Here is a 10,479-nt window from a genome sequence, read left to right as displayed (position 1 = left end):
AGTAATCCACTCCATCTGTTTCAGTGATGCTATGATATAGGAACTTGACAGTGAAATTTCCGGTAGATGTTAATGGCCATCGTCGTATGTCTGGTACATAATCCAGAGTTGGGGGATTGGATCCAATGGTAGATATAAGGACTCCAAACTGATTAGCTTCTTCATTTGAGAACCCACGTCTGAAATCGAACTTCCATGAACCTGAAGTTATATGACGTGCAGTGCTGGCAGTATAAGGCTTGTCTAACTTACATAAAACAGGAAATTCAGATGCCAAAGTTGAGTTACCTACCCAATGATCATTCCAAAATGAAACTTCCTCACCTGAATGGATAAGGATATTTTGATTATCCGTAATTAACATACTCGTTTCCCCAATAGTTCTCCAACAGGATGCTCCGTGGGCTGTAGTTACTTTACTGGGAGATCAAACCGATAGTTGAGCTCCATGTTTTTTTCCGATAATTTTGCGCCACAAATATGTCATTTCGACACTCAATCTCCAACACCATTTTTCCAACAAAGCTTGGTTCATCTTCTTAATATTTAGAATTCCTAAACCTCCATTTGTCTTTGCAGCACAAGTTATCTCCCACTTGACAAGATGAGAACTTTTTGAATTGTCTCTATACTCTCATAGAAAATTCCTCATTTTATGCTCCATGTTTTTAATAAATGACTATGGAGCTTTAAAAATAAAGAAAAGTACATTTGTAAGGATGTTAAAATACATTTGAGTAAAACGAGTTTACCACCATTTGGAAGACTTCCTCTCCTCCAGACAGAAAGTATGGATTCAAGTTTTGCAATGATGGGGTCCCATATAGAGGTGGAAGATGGTTTGGCTCCAAGTGTCATGCCCAAATATATGAAAGGAATCGAGCCAGTGGAACACCCAAGCTCGACAGCCCACTCATTGATACTTTCAACCTCTCCAATAACAATGGGACTGGTCTTGGTAGTGTTAACCTTTAAGCCTGCAATATATTAAAAATACTTGAGGGTTGAGAATAAGTTTATCAATTATCTCTTCTTACTATCTAAAAAGAATATTGTATCATCTGCATAGTGAAGATGGTTGATAATTATACCATTTCTAGAGACAGATAAGTCGTTGAACAACTTCAAATCAGCAGCTCTGTCTAAGAATCTTAAGAATCCCTCCATTGCAATGTTAACTTAAATAGGGTACAATGGAGACCCTTAGAGAACTCCACTTTTGCTTCCAAAGTATCCAAAAGCAGACCCATTTATCAAGATTGAGAAGGGAGCTGTTGAATAACAAAATCTTAACCACATACACCACTTTGAATTGAAACCCAATTTCTTTAGCACAAACTCTAGGTAACTCCAATTCACCCTATCAAAGGCCTTCTCAAGATAAATCTTGCAAATAACTCCACGGTTTCCATATTTTAATCTAGAATCAACTAGGTCGTTTGCAATTAGAATACCATCTGTAATTTGTCTTCCTTCGATGTAAGCACACTGCACCAGAGATGAGTTTAGTTATAACCAACTTTAGACAGAAAGCAAGAACTTTATCAATAATATTATATACACTGGTTAAAAGAAATATGGGCCTGCAGACTTTGATAGTTTCTATATGATCTTTCTTTGGTACCAAAGTTATAAAAGTGGAGTTGTGCTTCTCATCTACCCTGCCGCTTCCATGAATTCTGCCATTGTTGCCATAATATCACTCTTGATGAAATTCTAGCATTTATGAAAGAAAATAATTAGAAACCCATTAGGTCCGGGAGTTTTAACTTGGCAAAGGTATTTTATTACTTGTAGTACTTCCTCTTCTGTGAAAGATGCATCTAAAATATCTGATTCTTTTGAGTTAATGCTGTCGAAAGTTATGTCTTCTAATTCGGTCCTTATTACTTCTTCTTCTCTAAACAAATCTTCTTATAAGATAGCAATATGAGTCTGCAACTTATTCTTGTCTGAAACCAATTCCATGTCAATGTATAGATTCCTAATTCTGTTGTATCTTCTTCTAGCAGTCTCTTGATTAATGAAGAAGGAAGTATTTCAGTCACCCTCCTGTAACCGCCTTGTATTAGATTTAATCATCCAAGTTGTCTCTTCCATCTGTGTTACTTTATAAAATTTCTCCTTATAACTCCATTTCTCTTTCCTTTGCCCCTCATCAAGAACATTATCTTCAGCTATTAAATCAAAACCATGTATTGCTGTCAGAATGTGCTTGAGTCTTGCATCTATATGCCCAAATGTATCCTTGTTCCACTCTTTTAGATTTTCCTTAAGTGCCTTCAATTTGAGCCATAAGACTGTGCTCGGTGTACCTGTAAAACAAAAATACAACCACCGCTCCTCAAGTAAATCAATAAAACCACTCTCCAAAAATCGCATGATTTCGAATCTGAAAGGACTTGGACCCCAAGAAGGGTCAGAGACATCAAGAAGAATCGGAATATGATCTGAGGTGAGTCTGGATTTCGCAAGTTGGGAAACAAAAAGGTAATAGGTTTCAAAAGATGGAGAAATTAGGAATCTATCCAATCTGCACATGATCGGATTAACTGTAGGGAAACGGTGGTTTCCTAGTTTAGGTTAAATTCTTAGTTTGAGTTAATTACCATATTAAGATGGGATACCTAAATTGACCATGGTTTCCTAGTAGAGTCGTTTCCTAATCCAAGGAGCCCAAGACTTGGGAACCAAGTTTGTGACTCCTATATAAGGAGGTCTAGGCTAAGTGTTCTAGTCATGGAATCCTCAATGTAAATCTCGTAGAGATGTGAGGGATTCATCCCACCTATTGAGGTGGTTATGTGAGAGACCTAATTAATGGTGGAAGGAGTACATCATTATGTTGCTTATGGGATACTTATCGATGTTGTAAGATATGTCGTTATGGAGTATTCGTGTGGAGATGTTGGTAAGACATCTTGTTAAGGAGAAGATCATCTTGGTGGTGCTGGATTAGATTATTGGTGTTGAGATGAAGGCTTCCATGGTAATGTATGTCAGGGTGTGCAGAGAATATCATCTCGTTGTGGTAGATAATGTGGTAAATGTTATCTCGTATGGGTGAAGACGCTACTTTGTATCTTATAGGGTGCTTGTGAGAGTTCTTGTGTTCGGTCACATTGTAGTGAGTCGATGGGTTGATGTAATCAATCAGTTGTGTCATTCTCAGTGGTGATTCTATAATGAATAAAGAGGTCATAGCCGTTTGGTGGATGTTGACAATATTACATACATTGTGTATATTGTTGAACCACGTTAAATCCGTTAGTACTTTACTTCTTGTAACTTCGTTTATGGCTTGCATCTATGTGGTTCTACTTCTCTTCTTCTTATCCTATATCTTAGTAAGGTTCATGGATCAATCTGAGAGATCAAGTGTTTCTTGTTAGCTAATATGTTTCCGCAAGATTAGTATGTAGATGGCTCTAAACCCTACATTAACTTGGCCATTGGACCATGTTTAACGAGATCCTTTCAGCGGCAAATCAATGAGATCATACTGGTTTATAAAGTCTACAAACTTTTCCATGCTTTCGGTTACTCGGGTACAACCTTTCTTCTCGAAACATGTCTTGATGACATTGAAATCACCTCCCTATCACCAAGGTAGATTCCAAAAACAAGCGACATTATCTAGCTCTTCTCAGAAAGCAGTTCTCTCATGGGTTCTGTTTGTACCGTAGATATTGGTTAACACCCATTCAAATTTGTCCATCTTGTTTTTACAAGAAATCGAGAGGGTGTAGTCCCCAATCAGAGAGTCAATTACCTCAACGAAGTCTGTATTCCAAAGAATTAGCATCCCTCCTGAGCTACCAAAATCTTTTCGAAAAGACCAATCATAATTTAGATTCCCACATATCTGTTGGATATCAAAAGATGTACAATGCATCATTTTTGTCTCATGCAAGATGATAATTGGTTCTCCGGTAAGTTGTATCATCTTTTTCACAATATTTCTTCTATTACTTGAGCATAATCCCTATTCTCTTATATTCCCCAAGTTATTTCTTAGGGATGATATTTAGAGTGTTATCAACTGAGACTGAGTCCGTCTATAAACTAGCAATATCCGGCTCAAAACCTTGTGGGAAGGTCGGTGTATTAGAGTCATAGGAATCTCCATCGTTATCCAGCTGAACAATATAAGTATTTTCCATCCATGTAAAGATAGAGCTCTAAACTTTGTTTCATGAATAGAGGTGTCGTGGGTACCTTTTAGTGAGATAATTATTTGCACCGAAATATCCTTCTTCAGAGGAGAAGATATCAATCCTTTATGAGATGGCTTTCTTATTATAGGTCCCTCAAAAGAGATTTTTCCAAACCAAAACTTCTTAGTATGATTCTGTTAAAAATATAAATTAATTTGTGATTTTGCAAACAATAAATCTAGAAAAATCTGGATTGCTCAAGGCAGTTCAGAGAAGATAATCTTCTAGAAAAAGTAAGTCTAGAATGATCTAGGCTAGTCAGTAATAAGCCTAGACTGATCGGTCAAATGTCTAGAGAGTTCTTAAAGTACGAACTCAGTTGATAAGTTTAGTAGAAAGAAAGTTCTAGTCTAAATGCATACTAGACTATTCTAGAAAGAGTGTGGCCGGTCACTCACTGCCTATAAATAGGCAAGCTCCGGTTCATTTTTTGAATGAATCAAAAACTCAAGTGAGTGAAGAAGTCAATAGAGTGAGAGCTAGAGTTAGTAAGAGCCAAAAAGCCCTTTGTAAACATAGTGAGCCAAAGAGCTACACTAAATTCCCTTGTAAACATTTTTCATTTCCACAATTAATCAAAGCCTCACTTTTCTTAAACCAATATTTTTCAATTAACCAACCTCTTTTCTTATACTCATTTCCTAAATCATTTCCATAAACCCATCATAATTCCGCACTGCGCCAACAAATTTGGTATCAGAGCCAACCTAACCCAGTAATCCTAAAACTCTACCCATGGCAATCAACCAAAGTATTCAAGGTTTCAATTATGCCCAAAGTCAAATTCCAATTTTTGATGGTGAGAGTTACGATTATTGGAGTCTACAAATGAAGACAGTATTAATTTCACAAGACCTATGGGATTTTGTAGAAGAAGGTTATAAAGTACCAGAGTCGGCAGAAACTCTATCGTCATGGACGGACGCAGAGAAAAAGGAGTATAAGGAAAATAAAAAGAAAGATGCTAAAGCACTACTGTTTATACAACAGGGCGTAAGCAAAGCTATTTTTCCTCGAATTTCGGTGGCGAAAACTTCAAAGGAGGCCTGGAATATTATCAAAGTAGCATTCCAAGGTTCAGAAAAGGTAATCTCCATTAAACTACAAAATTTATGGAGAGATTTTGATAATTTACTCATGAAAGAAAATGAAACTATCCAGAATTTCTTCTCAAGAGTTACTGGAATAGTCAATCAAATTAGTAGTTATGGAGATACCATAGAAAATAAAAAAGTTGTAGAAAAAATATTAAGAAGCTTACCATTTAAATTCGATCATATCGTCGCTGCCATTGAGGAGTCAAAAAATTTATCGACTCTATCGGTACATGAACTAATGGGTTCACTCGAGGGAATCAATAGGTTCGCGGAGCAACCGTTGGAGCAGGCATTTCAATTAAAAATAAATTTCAGTGAAAAGAAAAATACGAAAGCCAGAAAAGAAAGCTCCAGAGGGGGATCATCATCAACATCACCTCACGAGAAAGGGTCGACATCAAATCAAGGACCCAAAAATTACTACCGCGGACGTGGAAGAGGAAAAGGAGATTACAGAAACAACAATCAACGGTACGGAAAAAATTACTCCTCAAATCTCCGTTGCAATGTTTGCAAAAAGTTTGGCCATGCAACCGAAAATTGTAAATATAAGTGCACCAAATGTGATAAATTAAATCACATGGAAAAAGATTGTTGGCTTAATGAAGATAACTATTCCGAGACAAATGATTCTCAAAATCAAGTATTTTATTCCTGCCTCACCTCGCAACAAGAAGCACAAGGTATATGGTACGTCGATAGCGGATGCAACAGCCATATGACAGGAAACAAAGAATATTTCGTAAAATTGGAGGAACAAGAGATTCTACCGGTCAATCTCGGAGATGGAAAGTTTCAGAATATTGAAGGAAGAGGAGTCATATCCGTACGTACAAATTCAGGTAAAACTCGATACATATCTGATGTTCTTTATGTTCCTGGCCTAGCTCAAAATTTATTAAGTGTTGGACAACTTATAAGAAAGGGGTACTCACTACATTTCGAAGACGGAGAATGCACAATTTATGATAAAATTAACAAGCAATTGGTGGCAAAAGTAAAAATGTCAGGAAATTTTGTCTTTCCTCTATCTATGCCATCAATTGAAAATTGTGCAATGAGTACCAATCATATTGATGAATGCAAGTTATGGAATTTGAGGTACGGGCATCTCGATTATAGATCCTTGAAGGTTCTAAAATCAAAGAACATGGTAATTGGTCTTCCCAATATCAGCGGTGGATATAAAATATGTGAAGGTTGTATTCTTGGAAAGTTCCATAGATTTCCATTTACAAATAAATCGTGGAGAGCAAGAAGGCCCCTCGAATTGGTGCACGCCGATATCTGCGGTCCGACAAGAACAACTTCACTCCACAACAGAAGATATTTTCTCCTATTCGTGGATGATTATACCAGGATGATGTGGGTGTATATTCTCGATCAAAAGTCTGAGGCATTCACTAAATTCCTAGAGTTCAAGGCGTTCGCAGAGAAGCAAAGTGGTCATCAACTAAAGGTTTTCCGCACAGACCGTGGTGGAGAATTTACTTCAAATGAATTTATCAACTACTGCAAAGAAAACGGTATTAAGAAGGAGCTTACCGTCCGATACACTCCACAACAAAACGGCGTTGCGGAAATAAAAAATCGTACGATTGTGGAAATGGCTCGCAGCATGTTAAAAGCAAGGAAGCTACCTAACACTTACTGGGCAGAAGCAGTCAACACGGCGGTTTACATACTTAATCGCTCGCCAACAAAAGCAGTCATCAACAAAACTCCATATGAAGCTTGGCATAAGAAAAAGCCCGAGGTAACTTCTTTCAGAATTTTTGGTTGCGTCGCATATTCACATATTCCATCCCAACATAGAGAAAAATTTGATGAAAAAGGAGAAAATTAATATTCATCGGATACAGCGAAGAGTCTAAAGCCTATAGACTCCAAAGCCAGATACAAAGGAACTGGTAATCTCGAGAGATGTTATCTTTGATGAATTTAAAGCATGGGATTGGAATGATGAAGCAGACAACCACGAGTCGCCACTAATAATTGAAGAAGAGCCAGAACAACCACGTCAAGATGATAATACTCCACCAGCAAGCCCGAGATCTCCTAGTCCAACACAACAAAGTCCATGTTCACCAGAAGCAAGTGCCCTACCAAGAAAGGTGCGTTTCCTAAAAGATATTTATGATATATCTAATTGTGCATTCATGGCACTAGAACCTCAAAAATATGAGGAAGCGGCGAAGGAAGAAAAATGGAGACATGCCATGGACGAGGAAATGCGAATAATCGAGAAAAATAAGACATGGGAGCTTGTTAATCAGCCAACTAAAAAAAAATAATTGGTCTGAAATGGGTCTACAAGAAAAAGTATAATGAAGATGGGTCAATTCAAAAGCACAAGGCAAGGCTAGTTGCAAAAGGATATTCCCAGCAACCAGGAATTGACTACAACGAGACATTCGCCCCAGTCGCTCGCATGAAACAATCCGGATGGTGTTAGCTTTGGCAGCACAACTAAAAATGAAGGTCTACCAATTGGACGTAAAGTCGGCGTTCCTAAATGGAGAAGTTGAAGAAGAGGTGTACGTTGAACAACCTCAAGGATATGTCCGAAAAGGAAAAGAAAAAATGGTTTATCGTCTCCGCAAAGCACTATATGGTCTCAAACAATCACCGCGTGCATGGAACAGCAAAATCGACAAGTATTTCCGAGATAATGGATTCGAGAAGAGTCCAAGTGAGCCATCCCTCTACATAAGAAAACAAGGTACGGATTTCCTAATCGTCTGTCTCTATGTGATGATTTAATTTACGCCAGCACAAAATAAGAGATTGTAGAAAAATTTAAGAAGGAGATGATGAAAGAATATGAGATAACAGACTTAGGACTTATGCGATATTTTCTTGGGATTCAAGTAAAACAATCTCCAGAAGGAATATTCATTTCCCAAGAAAAATATGCGGAAGACTTACTGAAAAGGTTCAACATGATGGATTGCAAACCAATTGCAACTCCAATGGGTACTAATGAAAAATTTGTAAAAAATGATGGAGTGACAAAAGTTGATCCAACCTTATTCAGAAGTCTAGTCGGCTCACTGATCTACTTAACAAATACAAGGCCAGACATCGTCAATGCAACCAGCATTGTTTCTCGGTTTATGAGCGAGCCAAGCAAGTTACATTATGCTGCAGCAAAATTAATTCTTCGATATATCAAGGGAACAAAAGATTTTGGCATCAAATATACAAGAGAAAAAGATAATGATTTAATTGGATTCACAGATAGCGATTGGGAAGGTTCTATTGAAGACCGAAAAAGCACATCAGGCTATGTTTTCTGTATGGGAACAAAAGTTATCTCTTGGAGTTCTAAAAAGCAAAGTACGGTGGCACTATCGTCAGCCGAAGCAGAGTACATAGCATCAACAAGTGCAGCATGTGAAGCAGTATGGTTAAGAAGAATAATGACCGACCTACAACAAAAGCAAAAAGAACCAACAACTGTCTACTGTGACAATATGTCTACAATTGCAATGACAAAAAATCCAGTGTTCCACGGACGGACGAAGCATATAGAGCTACGACATCACTTCATCAGAGAGTTGGTAGAGAATAAGGAAATCGAGCTCCACTTCGGTCCGACGCAAGAACAACATGCAGACATTTTCAAAAAAGCAGTCACGGTGGACAAGTTCAATCATTTTAGAGACAAGCTCAACATCACAAATTAAGAGGGGGTGTTAAAAACATACATTAATTTGTGATTTTGCAAACAGTAAATGTAGAAAAATCTAGATTGCTCAAGGCAGTTCAAAGAAGATAATCTTCTAGACAAAGTAAGTTTAGAATGATCTAGGCTAGTCAGTAATAAGCCTAGACTGATCGGTCAAATGTCTAGAGAGTTCTTAAAGTACGAACTCAGTTGATAAGTTTACTAGAAAGAAAGTTCTAGTCTAAATGCATACTAGACTATTCTAGAAAGAATGTGGTCGGTCACTCACTGCCTATAAATAGGCAAGCTCCGGTTCATTTTTTGAATGAATCAACAACTCAAGTGAGTGAAGAAGTCAATAGAGTGAGAGCTAGAGTTAGTAAGAGCCAAAGAGCCCTTTGTAAACATAGTGAGCCAAAGAGCTACACTAAATTTTCATGTAAACATTTTCCATTTCCAACATTAATCAAAGCCTCACTTTTCTTAAACCAATATTTTTCAATTAACCAACCTCTTTTCTTATACTCATTTCCTAAATCATTTTGATAAACCCATCACAATTCCGCACTGCGCCAACAGATTCGGCATGGCGTTAAAACTGATTCCCAGTTGAACTCCCAACTTGAAGAGTCTGTTAACTTCATTAACAACCCACTGAGGGATTATAAGGCTAAAGTTTCTTTTCTGGGGTCTAAGGAACTTCACTGACATGATATCTTGGGGAGGGGTTGAATGTGCGGGAACTATTGCAGATATGGTTGGTGTTGGTGTATGAGTGATATGATATTGGAAGGAGTATGAGGGTGAATCGGTCGAGGAATGGGTTGAAAGATGTGGAACAAGGAAGCGATATCTGGGTTAATTAGGGATAGTTACAGGAGAAGGAGAAGAATCTATTGGTTTGGGGCTGAGATGGCAATGTTCCGGCATATCTGGAGTGTCTTCTACACAGATATGAAAGCCTGGAGCTGATGTAGATGGTGAGTCAATCAAAAATCCATTTGAAAGAAAATATCTAGGTTCTCATGTCAACCAGAAACTTGTGTTCAAATGTTATATACAATGGAAAAGAAGCCTTGTGGAAACTCAAAACCATTGAAGTCACAGATGAAAAGGTGACCACGACACCCAAACTTTTGCTTGAACATGGAGCACTAGATCAAGTATTTACTTCTTCGTACGTATATATATTCATGGATTATGGACAAGTGAATCAGTAGTAGTGTGTAACGAAGTAACCCAAAGTAAACTCGGCAAAAATGGGGAAAAAGCAAGCTATAAATTGAGGAGAAAGAAAGACAACATGCGAAAGAGAGGGGAAAAATTAGGTTCCAAAGTATTTGAACTTGTCAATATCTAACCACTCGAAGGAAAAAGTATAGTATACGAGTCTTCACCAAAGCAAAATGGCTTCCACCAGCTACAATTGTTTGTAATCCTTTTCTGTAAACATGTATATGAAAAATGGTTTAGTACAGTAGTATTTTTATTTTAA

The sequence above is a fragment of the Papaver somniferum genome, unplaced genomic scaffold (assembly GCF_003573695.1).
Source record: "Papaver somniferum cultivar HN1 unplaced genomic scaffold, ASM357369v1 unplaced-scaffold_102, whole genome shotgun sequence".
NCBI classification, from domain to species: Eukaryota; Viridiplantae; Streptophyta; class Magnoliopsida; order Ranunculales; family Papaveraceae; genus Papaver; species Papaver somniferum.
This window is presented reverse-complemented; position numbering follows the sequence as displayed.